This window comes from Sciurus vulgaris, assembly GCF_902686455.1.
Source record: "Sciurus vulgaris genome assembly, chromosome: 8".
Taxonomy (NCBI): domain Eukaryota; kingdom Metazoa; phylum Chordata; class Mammalia; order Rodentia; family Sciuridae; genus Sciurus; species Sciurus vulgaris.
In genome coordinates this window covers 76,344,396-76,359,762 of record NC_136468.1, presented here as the reverse complement: position 1 = coordinate 76,359,762, position 15,367 = coordinate 76,344,396, and the positions used below count along the sequence as shown (strand labels likewise).

The 15,367-nt window shown below is 34.2% G+C and overlaps 1 protein-coding gene and 1 long non-coding RNA gene across 15 annotated transcripts in view; both read left to right on the top strand.

The window, feature by feature from the left end:
• The window catches only part of DGKB (diacylglycerol kinase beta), a 639,605-nt gene that overhangs the window by 504,566 nt on the left and 119,672 nt on the right, over positions 1 to 15,367 (top strand). The gene's annotated exons all lie outside the window — the stretch shown is intronic.
• On the top strand, positions 9,306 to 12,104 carry LOC306668492. Its single transcript, XR_013765879.1, has 2 exons — positions 9,306 to 10,841; positions 11,788 to 12,104. It is a non-coding gene; the product is annotated as an uncharacterized lncRNA (long non-coding RNA).

Sequence of the window (15,367 nt, the reverse complement as noted above, 5' to 3'; positions counted from 1 at the left end):
TAAAATAGTTGAATTCTCAAGTCATGAAATGTTTAAGTGCCATTCAATAAAGAATTAGGTTCTGACAGATTTCTGATCCACCTTGGATAGCTTTGCTTTTCTACAATCCCATTTGAAGAATGGAGCAATTCTTTGTAGAATATTTGTCCCAATAAGAGTTGATTAGAATACAGTTGACTCTTTTCAGGTAGTAGGATGCTCACAATATCTTGTTTATGCATGTTATTTCTTTAAGTCTTCTCTACCCATTTATTACCTTTTCCTCATACAAAATCATGGAACACAGTGTTTGCTTCCTTCTTTCCCTTTATTACACATCTATCATCTCTCACTTTCTTAAAATTGTGGTGTTCCCAGTACTGAATCCCTGGGACCCACATAAGCAAATCACCATGACTGCTCCTACTGATCTTGCAGCCCAGTCCAAGTCACCTTAGCAACCAGTTTAGGTTGTCCTTGCTGCTTTCAAATTTCTGATGCCCTCCTGGAGGTTCAATGCATTGCTGGTGATGCACAGAGCTGTTTCCAAGAGCACTCTTAAAAGTAGGCTCTATGGAGAGTACAAACCGCCTAGCAAATTAATGACATTGTGAGGTGCTGCCTGCTGGGGTGAAAATAAATTGTAAGAAAAGACAGGGGACAGGTAATGGGCCCTAGCTATGCTGCAAAACTCTTTTCAAACTGGCACTGACTGTGCACCAATAGATGTGGCAATAACTGTCAACAAGATTTATGGCACTTTAATGTAGACTCAGTAAGAGAGGAAAGATAGAAGTAGTTCTATGATGGTTGTTTAAAGTTTAGTTACTCCTGATCCTGAAGCAACTCTTTCTAGGCAGGAGGGTCATGGTCTCATTGCAGATCATTTGCACCTTTCAGGGATATCAAGACTTTGAATATGTATTATTGTTCTTGCATATGCTGTTATTGTTTTATTGTTGGCGAAGATATTGATGATTTTATTTTTTTTAATTAAAAAGGAAAAACAGTGTTAGAATATGCATGTCTAGGTTCTTGTAAAATAGAGAAAGTATAATGATTGCTCATATTCTTTTGCTCTCTGATAATATCATTTACTTCAAATGTCATTGCCTGTTTTCCATGGACAACCCTGAGGTAAATATGTCCTTAAGCAATATAACCCTTTACAGAATGACTCCGTTGCTTGTGTCATGTCTTAAAGCTAAATTTCCCTCTGCAAAATTTGAATATGAAACATGCATAGAGTTCTTTTCCCATAAATGATGATGAAGGAACAGATTATGCTTTTAATAACACTTTTTTTCTCAACTGTGTTCTTGATTAACTGATAGTCTCTATCCTCATTAGGAACTGTGTAGGGTGAATGAAACCTTAAAGATAAATGAAATGGGACTTAATTCTTGAATTGAGTAAACTGAATACCCTGTGCTAAATCTGTTTTTTTTTTCCCCCCTAAGGGTTAGTTGATAGGCCTTAAAAAAAATCATTTTGCAATTTGTCATGTATTTTAATGGACAGATTACAGGTAACAATCATATTAAGACCAGAAATGTCAATAACCATGGAAGTTATTCACGCAATATGTATCTGTCCCATCTGATTTGTGACGGGCTTCCATCTCACTCAAGCCCACTCAAGTTCAAATGGCCTTTTTGATGTTCATGAAGTATACCAAATATGATACCATCTCAGAGACTGCATTGACAGTCCCTCTGCCTGGAATATTCTCACCTCAGATTTTCACATGACTTCTTCACGTCCCTCAGGTCACCGAAAATAGTTCACTATTAAAGTATACTCTCTTGGAAGAGGATTGCTTTGACCTCCTGTCAAAAATATCATCCTATCCCTACTTCCTCTCCCACGATATGTTATCATTTCTAAAAGCCTGAACACTATAATGAACTATAACATGTGCAGAAAAGTGCACATATCATAGATGTAGAGTTGATGAATTTTGACAAAGTATGTAGTCACTCTGTTGGATCAAGAAATAAGACATGACCATGCCACAGAAGTCCCAGTCACATGCTATACTCAATATTCTGACTTTTTTCACTGTGGATAAGCTGTCCCAGGTTTGAACTGTACGTAAATAGAATTATATAGCATATATTTATTTATTTTGAGCTTCCTTAATTTTATATTTTCATTATTAAATAGCACTTATAATGTGCATATGCATATTTTTCCCAGCACTGGATTACTGTTTACTGCTATGAATGCTCATATTGAACATTATATATTTCCTCTTTGTATACACTGAGGAATTAAAATTGCTGGGTCATAGGATACGTGTATATTCAGCTTAACAGATATTGCTAAAAGTGGTAGTATCAATTTATACTCCAAACATCTGTGAATGAGGGTTATAGTTCAGCATTGTGGAAATGGTGGGACCTTTAGGAAGTGGAGCCTAGAGAGAGGTCTTTAGGTAACTGGGGGAACTGCGGTTGGAAGGGATGAAGGTAGTTCTCGTGGGGGCCATGTATTAGTTCTAATGATAGCAGGTTGTTTTAAGAACCTAAACCTGACTCCCAAGTCTCTCCTTGGCTTCCTGTCCAGTGATGTGATCTTCTTCCACATGCCCTCCCACCATTGTGCTCTGATCTGCCATGACCTGTTCTCTATCCCTAAGCGCATGATGCTTCCATGTCCTCAAACCTTCAGAAGTGTGAGCTAAAGAAACCCCTTTTCATTATAAAGTTTCCCAATTGCTGATATTACATTATAGTAATGAAAATCAGACTTACGCAGCAGATCTAACCAAACTTGGGTTATGGTGGGCCTCTGAAATGGCAGTATCATCACTCGATTTCACATCATCAGATTTTTCCTTTTTATAAATTCCCAGTATCATGTCAGAGTTGCTTTCTAGCTGAATTATAGTTTCTGGTTGCAGTTGTAATAGCCTTGCTATAGAACCTTAGGGCCTGCCTTATGATTCTTTATTGGGGCTTCTTACAAAGTCCACAAAACCTCTTTTCAACCATACTTATATCTAGAACTATGTGCACCCTATATGGCTCAGGTCACTGGGCTGCATACATTTTTCAGTCTGATATTCAACAGAGCGCTTTTCTTTCCTGCATCTGTCACAAAGCTTTAAACCTTCTTTGTTACTAAATGTAGAAGGAAAATAAGCCTCACAAGGGCAGAGTCTGCTGCCTCCAAACCTAAAGGCCTACCAATGTTGTACTTCGTTCTTGCACAGGATACTTACCTTATCTTTTATTTTGGAGAACATTCTCTGACATATTGAAGACCACCAGACCCATGCAAAGATGAGTGCTGAATCTTCATAGAATTTCTCTCTCATCCTTTGGCAAGTCATTGTCTTACAAAGGTCTCCAAACCACATTCAGTTTATTGTTCATCTAGCCCCATTAGAAAAATAATTGTAGTGATTCTCACACTCTTTGTGTAAGGACCCATTTATACTCTTAAAAATTATTAAGAACCCCCCCAAAAAACTTTTGCTTAAATGGATTATGTCTCTGTCTCTTGTAATTTGCCAGATGAGAAATTAAGATAGAGAAAAATATTTTAAATTTGTCTATTTATTTAAAAATAATAATAAACCTATCACATGCTAATATAAATAGTATATATTTAAATAATAGCATTTTCAAAACCAAAAAATTAATAAGAAAAACATTGTTTTGAATTTTTATAAATCTCCTTAAGTTCTGACCTAATAGAATACAGTTTCATTCTCAAATCTGATTTTACATTCAACCTATTATAATATCTTGTTTTTAAGTATATAAAGAAAAATAAGTCTCACACAAATATGTAGTTGGATATTATCCTTTGGCCTTATATCAAAATTGAACAAGTGGTAGTTTCTTAAATGTTAGTTGAAATGTGGAACATAAAACACATCACTGATATTTTTGTATTCTTACAGTAAAATCTACAGGAGTATCTTGAACTTTGAATTGACTTTTGCCTACACAAAATTTTTTAACACCATATATAAATCTTTTTGAAAAATAAGTCTCTACATTTTTAATATTTTTAAATACGGAGACTGTTTATTATATAATATAAAAAATGACAGTTGCTGATTTTAACCTCTCACTGGCAAACATAAAATTTTTGGAAATTCCTAATTTTCATTTTAAAGATTGAATTTTATTACTGGGAACAAATGTTATCAGTTAAAAAAAAAATCTGCCAATATCTGAATTTGAAGTTATTTGAAGTTCAAAAAAAAAAAAAAGGAATAAAAAGGGTTTTTTTTTTTTTTTTTCCACGAGAAAAGTGGTCAGTTTAGCTCACAACTCCATTAGTCACAGAATTCTATTGTTTAAACTGATATCATTGTTTGGTAGAAGTATAGTAGAAGTGCTTTATGTACATTTCTCATTTCACCAAAAATGTTATTTTTAAAATGTAGTCAGGAATAAGAATGTAATACAATTTTCACTCCTTCACCAATGGCGCTTTTTTAAAAAACGAATCCTTAGCAACGAAGAATGTATTAATTACTAGTACTACTTCTTAAGCTTCACTTTTTTCTGCTCATTGTACTAATTGCATGTATATTTCTTCAGGTCATTAAGAACAACGTCTTGGTATCTGTTATTTAGAGATTCTATCACTCCAGTTTTTATCAGGAAACCCAGTTCTATAATGTAATTTTGTTCCACGTCCTACCAGGTGACCCTTGAAGGACAGTTACCACTAAGCTTCTCAATGACACTGTTGTCCTGTTCTTTTTCTTTTGTTTTTATTTATTTGTTGTTTGTGTGTGTGTGTATGTGTGTGTGTGTGTGTGTGTGTGTGTGTTTACTGAGGATTAGATTGGGGAATGAACACAGGGCCACTCTACCACTGAGCTATACCCCCAGTCCTTTTTTGTTGTTGTTGTTAATAGGGTCTTTCTATGCTACTTAGGTTGATCTCTTGTGATCCTCTTTCCTCTACCTCATGAGACCCTGAGATTATAAGCATGTGCCACTGCACCCAGCATTGTTATCTCTTTACGAAATACAATTCTTATTGCTTAGTAAGTAGAATATTCTGTGGTCTATCATGTGGATTATTTTCATCTGGTAAGTTTTCCAACCTTATGTATATTACCTCAGGCATGCTCAATTTGCTGTCTTTGAGTCCTTCCTCATCATGGCAGTTCTAGAATTTCTACCTCATTTAGGGTGGGCTGTAAATTTTTCCAAGCTTATAAGAACCATTCTGGCAGCTTTTAACATCATCTTCTAGGGTTCCTGCCAGAATTTTAAATTTTGTATCACAGTAGAGTGCTTCCATATCAATTAATTGCTATATCCAAAATGACACTGAAGTATATTGTCAGCCAATGTCAAGGATCCTCAGGATTCATGCCATGTGTCTTTCTCAGCTCCTCCAGATCCTTCAGCAACTTCAATGATAGCTTTTTTTCTCTCTTAGTAGTCCTGTAGCATTCTATGCACTCAGTGTGCTGATAGTCAACCATCAATATTTGTCAGGTTTTCAAGAAAAGTAATAATAGTAATCCTGAAGAAGGGCACCAATTATCCTATAAGGAATCTACCAGTTTTTAGGTCTGTATATGATCTTCAAGCAGGAGTGTGGAGGGTACAAGCTTATAAAAAGAAAAAGTGATCCAGAGAGAATCTAGAAATTCCAATTTCTTAATTATATCTCTCCAGATAATCATATCTCACTATCATATATCACTATCAGGATTTTGCACCTGAATAGGAAACCAGACTTCTCTGAATTCTGCAGCTTTTATGATTAAGTTATGAGCATAATCCTCTATTTTCTTTGCTTTTTGACTGCAGAAAAGGAGGTTTCCTTGACTCTGGTTTTCACTTTTTTGCCTTGAATTGGTGATTAATCAGGGAGGTATTTGCTTTCACTCAGATCCATTAAGAAAAATGGCACTGAAATTTTACTATGTGCAAACCCTGAGATCCATGGTGAGCAAGACAGACAGGGCACTGACTCTAACAGATTATGTCATTTAATCTCAACAACAATCCTAGAAAGGAAGTAGCATTTGGCCATTTTAAAAGTAGAAGAAACTTGGACCATTTTTCTTAAGTCCTAGAACACAAAAGCCTAAGACTGTTGGAGCCCTACTTGTGGAACTGAGGAAAATGTGTCACTGAGAAAAATATGTCCTGTGTTTTTGTTTTTTTTTCTAGAAACAAGACTGCATTCTATCATAGCATAGTCTCTATGGTCTTTCTTCTGTTAAGCCTCCCACCAGGTTTAATAGTTCTCAGTCACTCTTTCATGTCCTGAATGTTGCCTAGACACTTCCCCTTTATCTGCCTTAATACTTCCAGTGTCACACTTGATTTTAGATTTACCTAAAAACTTTTTTTAGTATTGTTTAATTTTTGTAGTAATGTAATTTATTCCATATCTCTCTCCATTCATACAACATACTGAGTAGGCATTTGTGCCTACACATTACTCTTTCTGTTGATCATAAGCTTTGGCAAAGGTATTTGTGAGTGAAAGAAGCAGTACATTTGTAATTTGACTCTCCTCTGGAACATATATAATTATATTGTTAAATAATATGTTACTGTTAAGTATATACTATAAAAAAGAAGTTTAAATCTTTTAATTTAATAATCATTGTAAAAGAAATTATGTCACTAATCATAGAAAATTATTTATATACAATGTATATTCTTTGTATATAGTAGATAGTGTAAATGTTCAAATTAAGAGTATTATTAAATTAATCATGGCATAGTCATTAAAATTGTAGGTTGAGGCATTTTAATAATATTTGCGAGAATATTTATGATAGAGAATCAGATGAATACAGCCTGGTATGAAGCTACATAAAGAGTATGTATATACATAAAGAGTATGACTTTAAACAAGTCAACATGGAAATATTTGAATGGCAGAAAACCTAAAATCCAGATAAATTTCAGTAAGTGTTATGATCTTAAAAGAAAAGGAAAAACTAAGTGATGCAATGTCAGAGAAAAGCACAATGGACATAGTTAAAATGGATAAGGGAAACAAACTACTTGCTTTGAGTTGGCTAACATTATTTTATTAATATTAACTTCTGCCATTGAATTTTCTCCACAGATTAGGCCACTTATTGGTTGACATTCAGTACTATACATGGTAAAAATTTGTACTTTATTTGTACACATAAGAGCATGTTACTTTAATCCTAAGAAAAGTTCCAGCTGTTCGTTTCCCACATGCATACATAACAACCAAATGCTCATCTTTCATTTAGAACACCCTCAAGTCTTTAACCTTTTCTGTTATTTGACTTTATTCAATTACTATGCCCAGTCATACATTAGAAATATGTTAAAATTTGAATTAAATGTCTTGGATGAAAGCTTATAATACCACATCATTTTCAATGGAAGACTTTAATTAATTGAAAGAAAATATTAAATGACTATAAGCATTTTCCATACCATTAAAATTTTTCTGTTTTAGAAATTAGAGAGAGGCATAGTTTGAGATATTGAAAATAGCTTTTAGATATTTTATTAAAAAATTTAACCTTTATTTTTTAGTTATTTGTTTTTTATGTGGTGCGAGGATAGAACCCAGTGCCTCACCTGCAGTAGGCAAGCACTCTACCACTGAGCTACAACCCCAGCCTAATTATAGGTATTTGATTCTTTACTTCAGATATAAAATTAAGCATTAATTTGAATTATCTATTTTCTACTAATATTTGTGTACAATATTATATTCCAAAACGTGGTAAATTCAAATAGAAAAAAAAAGGTGGAAAAGAAATCTAAACCAGTAGTTATGCTGAAATAATGTTAGTGCTATAAGGGGGAAGTACTGGCAATAGAGATAGACCACTAGGGATATTGAATTTTGTTGAAAACAATAAAGAAGTTAGAGTATTCGACATTATGATGAGGCCTAAAGCATGAGAATAGATTAGGTAGACAAAGAAGAAAAGGAATATTGATATTATTTCAGGTTCCTAAAGGGACAATGGGGATTTAGTTGCAAAAATAAGACAGTACGAAATCATACTACAATTAGCCAATTATTGGCATGATTATGCGGCTTTGTTTCTTTCCTACCAAACTGTAAACACCATGAGTACAGGGAACATAACTATTTGGTATCTTCTTGTATTCTCAGGGTTGAGTGTGGGTTCTGGCACACAATAGCAACCCAAAGAATTTTTGTGAAAAATGGGGGAGGACTGGGAAGAGGTGAAGTTGAGGACAAACTTGGTGCATATCTCGGTGCATATCACATGCTAATCCAGATTCAGCATGATGTTTTTTAAAAGGTATGGCCCAGTTCTGAGGCAGAGTCCCAGGATTCCTGGAACATATTCCTGCCAATTAAGCCTTCCAGACATTCTGAAAAAAGGCTATCACGACTTCAGGAAAGCCCAAATATGAAGATGAAATAACCATTTAATGTCAATATTGTATTAAGCATATATTTTATTCTACCATGCATGTATCCCCAGGCCCCTCTACTATCATTTATTTTATTCCCTTTTTTGCTTTATTTTAGTTTTATACATTATTAAGACCTTTTGTTTTCCAGTCTATTTTACTTTTCTATCTTGTTTCATTGCTAATACTAAATCATATATATGTGTATATACGTCTATGTCTGATATCACTGTGATAAAACAGAATGATTCCAAATAATTAAATAGTTGCTCGAGATTTTTAACTGCTTTAGAATGAACTTTAAAATCCTACTTGCAAATATTATTCTAAGGGAAAAGAAAGCAAGAATACTATCTCTTAGATTTCAGGCCAACTAGCTGAATAAATCTTATCTTCAGTATTAAGTCCTGGAATTAACATAGGTTTCATCCCTGTTTTATTCCCTTGAATGTTTACCTGCTTTCCTTCTCTGCTGTTCTCATGCTCATGAATGTTGATCATTTGGAAAAATGTTTAAACAGAACTTTGAAAGAAGAGTCACATGAGTTAGCAATTTAGTAGTCCTGTGTGCTAAGAATTGGTCAAGCTATGGTATTATGATAGAACGTTCTACTCCTTCATGTTTGTCTTATGACATGAGAAATCTGGAAGGACTATGGTGGTCACTGCTTTGATAAGATTGTTGACAAATCAGCAACTTGAAATTATACAGACAACATGTAGGATCACTGCTAAGAACACCTTCTAGTCCCTCAGGACAGTGATAATTGTGCCATCTGATGGATCCCAAGCCAATAGCCTATAAATAAATGCAGTTGTTCACATGTTCAGAAAGCTTCAAAGTTCACCTTTTGATGCTAATTCCAAATATATATATATATATATATTATGTTCTGTCTTTAATAGCAGTTCATTCTAATCATGACTGACTTCTCATGTCAACCTCAGACATAACTACCAAAGATTAGATCTCTATTTAGTATCATCAAAAATGAGATGAGAATCTTAAATGTATTTTGTGAGACATGTATGTACTTCTAGTTAGAAAACATAGATAATGTAGTAATAATATGTGCAAAACAAGCTCCAAAGCTGGAGTCTGCCTGTATTGAAATAGTTCTGTAATATTGCATAAAGTAGTCAATGTCAATAATATAAATCCCCTTGATATTTTTCACTAGGCTTAAAATAGTCCTAACGTGTCAGGAATGGACAAATTTTTACTTTATTGAGCACTTGAAAAATTCCAGAGAATTTCCATTAAAATTCACAGAATATTGAAAGAAACATTTTATTTCTCAGTTTGAAAACTGAAAATCAAATGACATTTATGAGCTGTAAGCTCACTACTGGACACTAAATTGGCAATACTCACCTACCAGGGGAAATATGTGTGAACTGAGCATTGGCTAGCAATTGAAGAAAAAACAATCTGTTTGGGCTGTAATGTGAAAAACGAAACCAGCAATTTCTTTTTCTGAAGCTCATCTCATTACCTGGCGTTCTGAGGCAGAAAACTAGATGTAAGTGAATGCTATGAGGCTGAGCACAAAGTGGGACTGTGGAATGTTGTGTATTATGACAAGAAAATCTGGGAATATTGCAGAAATCAAAATGCTCTTAATGGTGCAATAAAAAAATCTATAAAACACCGCAATATAAAAATAAGCTGTCTTACATTAACTGGATGTGATGATGCTGAATGTGGAATGCTGACAGCCTAGGTAGCTCTCAAAAAATAAATAAATAAATGGAAATAAGAAGATAATTCATCTGAAAGGTAGTAATTGTAACTTGAAGAACTTGAAGCATGCACAGAAACCTTACCTTCAGGGTGAGCAATTGAGGTTGGTTTGTTATTCTTGTAAAAAATATTTTCAACCTCTTTGCTTGAAGGGTGTTCGTGTATGTGTGTGTGTGTGTGTGTGTGTGTGTGTGTATGTGTGTGTGTGTGTGCATGTGTGTTTCTGATGTTAGTTCATAAGAGCAAGCCATGAAACATAGTAGACAGTATAATACTAAGACAAAATGAGTGAAGATGCACACTTTCTAGTACAGATTTTCATTAAAACGTTAAATTTCATGCTTAAGAGTTAGCTTTCTCTCTCATAATACTCAATAGACTTTTCAACCTTTGAATGGCTTTCATGATGGCAACAGAGGTTTGGGAAGCAAAGTGAATGAAAACCTGCAGTGAGCACTGGGCCACCTTCACTTTTAGGCTCCTGGGCCATGTCACTATCCATAATAATGAAATGACTTAGTGTTTACCTGGAGTCAGTGTGACAGTGTATGTGGCATTTGCTCTGACTCTTCTGGCAGGCTGACTTTGACTTATCAAAGTTACAGAGAGTGCCACCATGATTCAGGAGATCACTCTGACCATGCAGCTTGATGAAGACCAGATTTGGTCTGAGAAAGAAACAACAAATAGTAAAGAAAAAGATTAACGGGGGGAAATGCATCAGAATTCAAACAGTAAGTATGAAAGATAAATTGTATTACTGGATGAATTATTATTAAGAAGCACAGTGTCAAAAGGATCAATAATCAGTAATGAAACTTTATCAACTTAAAGCTAGAATTTCATGTAGTTACGCAAAGATGAATACAGCTTTTTATGTGACAATCATTTTTAAATGAAGGGGAAAACAGTGTAACTATGAAAGCAAAGTTCTTTAAAGGGTATATGTAATTCGCAAAAAATAAAGTATAATTTGTTTTTAAATTTCAAATAAATTTTGTTGTTACAAAAACATCACTACGTAAATTAAGGTATTTCCTTTTCTAGTTTTCTAATGTCTCTTAAAGAAATAATTTTCTTAGGAGTATGAAGTATCATTTTGATAATTGGCACTTGATACATGTAAAATTTTGTCTAAGATAATTCTAGACATTTGGTCTAATTAATATCCTTACTGCCTACCAGTTTAGCTATAACCAAATTATATAATGTGATTATAAGCAGCTCTTACCACCTCTAGTACAATAGACTAATATTCAGGAACTGCAAAAAGTCCCTTTCTATATTTTCGATACAGGGGATTCAACCCAGGAACATTTAACCACTGAGTCACATCCCCAAACCTTTTCAATTTTTATTTAGAGACAGGATCTCACTAAGTTGCCTAAGACCTTACTAAATTGCTGAGGTTGGTCTTGAACTTGCAATCCTTCTGCCTCAGCTTCTGGAGTCACTGGGTATTATGGTTTGGATATGAGGTATCCCCCAAAAACTCATATGTTAGATAATGCGAGAAGATTCAGAAGAGAAATGATTGGATTGTAAGAGTCTTAACTCGATCAGTGATTTAATCCCCTGATAGGGATGGGGATTAACTGAGTGGTAACTAAAGTGGTAGGGTGTGGCTGGAGGAGATTGGAATTGGAACGTGGCTTTGGGATATATATTTTGTATTTGTAGAGTGGAGATTCTCTCTGCTTCCTGATGATGTGAGCTGTTTCCATCTGCCATGATCTTCTGCCATGACATTCTGCCTCACCTCAAGTCCAGAGGAATGGAGACTGCCTTCTATGGACTAAGACCTCTGAAATTTGAGCCCTCAAATAAACTCTTCCTCCTCTATAGTTGTGCTGGTTGGGTCATTTAGTCACAGCAGCATAAAAGCTGACTAAAACATTGGGATTGCAGGTGTGTGCCACCATGCCCAGCTCAAAAGACCCTTTCAAAATAATTTTCTTGGATTCGTGAATAAACACCAAAAAAAAAAAAAAAAAAAACAAAGGACTAAACACCAAAAGTCTACTTACCCTTATAGATCTTATATTATATAAAAATTTTATATTCAATAAAAGATAAAATACATTTATAAAAATAGCAAATTAAATTTCATCATAGAGAATGTTCCAATATGAATAAATGAAACGAGGATAGGAAGTAATTGTTGGGTTTTAGTTGTCAGTTTAAAAAGAGTGGTCAAGGAATGCATCTGTGAGGAAGCTACAATTAATCTGAAGTTGAAGAATGAAAAAACAATTATGGGACAAGCCAATAGACGTTTACTGAAGAAAGAAAAGTGAGTTCAAGTGCAAAGATTCTGAAATGGTCAGGATTTTGTGTTTTTTGAGGAAAATGAAGGAGCAAAGTGAGCAAAAGGAAGACAAGGTATTTCTTGACGAGAACTGGGAGATAGATAAGGTGCTGTAATTTGAAGATTTTCAATGGGGAGCAATAAACCCAATATACACTTTAATATTGTTGGTATAAAATAGAGCATACAAGCACACAAATTTCAAAATTAAGAATATACTCAAATGATTCATCACAAAGTGAAAAATGGCACTATCCAAGAAGTTTTTCCTATGTCCTCTTTGCAATTGCAAGGTTTTTCCCTATTCCGGAAGAGTCATTATCTTTACTTTTATTATAAATTTTCATCATTTACCCTACAATTTTAATATGCAAGAATGTACTCCTAAACATATCCTGTGTGCTAAAATAAAAAAAAAAAAATAGTGTCTATTCTTTTTTTCTGTCTCAGTTCCTTTACTCAATATTATATTTGTGAGATTTTTTCATGTTGCTGTCTTGGCTTTAGTTTGTTCATAATCACTACTGTAGAGGATGACAGAGATGGAGAGAATCACCTGCAGTTCTCATGAGACTACCTAATTCTAGTTTGCTCTTATTGCTAAAGTATTGCTATTTGGTGTCCAAACTTATGACTATGGGCATTTGCCAAACACCCTACCTTGGTGGAATCTGGAAGTCTCAGTCCCATGAGTCTGACAAAAGCACTGTATACTCTGTGAAGTGCCCCCTGGAACAGACAAAAAACTCACAGGGAAAAGTAGCCCTCTTCTCCAGATCACCATCTTTAGCCAAATGGTGAACCTGTGTCTTTACACTTTCAGCTTTCTGAGTCTTTACATAGGTGTATGTGCATATGCATCTGTATCTGTGAATGTGTGCGAATATGTATTACGTGTCTGCATGGGCACTCACTCAGGACTGCTAATGTCCTCACTGGCAGGATTGGCCCCAATTACTGTTCTTATGAAAATAAGTAGAGTCCCCTAATTATCTTTTAAAAGGTTAGGGGCTGCTTTTAAAAGAATGGATTTAAGCAGTAAGACTTGAAGACAGGATGCAAATTGGATTAATACTGCTCTTGTATGTGCAACAGATAAAGATCTTATTGAAATGATGTCTGCAAAAGTAATTTTTCTGTTAGATGGAAATCTCAGGACTTCCCAATTGTGAAGATGTGTATGATGTGGGAAATAAGAGGAGACAGAGAGTCCAATACTCAAGCAAAAATTGTCTCAAATCAACAATTCCTATCCTGTCATTACTGGGCATCCTAGTTAAATGAGACATTTTCCTTGATGTTATTGTTTTTTTCTTTGACTTAAAAGCATGTCCTCAGATTTTAGGATTTGGAAATGTATTTACAAGATGATACATGTATTAAAACAAAATGTCAAGTCTCACAAATATATAAACTAAAGGAAAAGTACAATCTTTTATTTTTAAAACTTTAGCTACTAAAATTATATCAAATATATACAAATATATTTCAGGCTGCTTGTGCCATATGAAACTCTGATGCCTAATAGTGTAGAAAAACTAAAATCTAATCAAATCTGCATCCAGTTAAAGGATTTCCTCAAGAAAACCCATCTGGCTCAAAACAAATGTCATCTTTGACTGATAAACCAATGTCTAATGAATTTCTGTGCTGAGTGAGTCAGTGAATTCAACAGCCATTTGCTCTAGTTGAAATGAGGTACCTTTAGGTTTGTTGTTGTTGATAGAAATAAGACTATTCAAAACCAGGAAGCTTAAAACAGTGCAGCCACAGAGGAGACATTCTTATGAATGATACATTTGTTAAAACTGGTTTCTGGATGTACTTAAGAAAGTTGATATGCTTAAGATTGAAGTTAAGTGGTAAGTCTCAGAAACAGCAACAACAAAATGACCTAATGGAGGAAGAAAATATAAAGTTAAGGGAAAATTTAGATTTGACTGAAAGTTTTCAAAGATTTATAGCATAATTAAATGTATCAAGTAGGTTTGTGATGATTAATTTACTAATAAAAGTGAATAATCATTTCCATATAAGGCTTTTAAAACTAGAGTAAATGATAAACTGGGTGATTATTGCAGTATAATTCATTGCATCAATCCATGAATCATATCACTGACCATTAAAGAAAAATCAGATTGAAGATGAAAGGAGAAAGAAATGAAATAGGAAGATTATATGCTTTCTAATATATGTTATCTTTTGAAATGAAGGTGACAACTAAAATGAAACATTTTTTGTTGAGTTAATTTTTAGGAAGTGTTCATGTCATGTTGTTTGAAAAATATTAATGGATTTAGAAAAATACACTAGTTTATAATTTTTGGTATATGTCTTTAGAAATCATGAAAGTATAATTACACATTTTTCTACATGTGTTTTGAAGCTGCTGCTACAGGAATGCAGCAACCATATGTCCTGTGTTGTAGGAACTACACCATTTTTCATTATTAGTGTGTGACTCTTACTATAGGATTTTTTTGTTTTGTTTCTACTTTGTTTTTTATTTTTGTTTTTTTTGTATTTTTTTATGGAGAGCTTTGTTTATTGCTAAATAGCTGTCACAGACATAATACACATGATTAATAGTGGCTCACTAGATAGTCTTTCTCAGGATCTAGGAATGGAGAGCATGTTACTTAGGGATGTATAACAGACTATAAGGGGCAGGTGCAAGAACAGCCCTCTACTCCCCACCTCTATGTACTATAGGCCGTGGCTCCTTTTTAAAGACCCTCCCCCCCGCATTCTTATACACTTTCCTGTTTGTTCAACCAAACCATGAGACTCACTTTTGATCGTCAGGGGTAAATACATAGTGTGTGCTGTGTGTTTGTGTGTGTGTGTGTGTGTGTGTAGAAAGAAAGAGAACTGAGATGATAAAGTGTGGGTAAAGGTACTCACTTGCAACATATTATAGTACTTGGTTTAAATGAAGCTCCTTAGTCATAT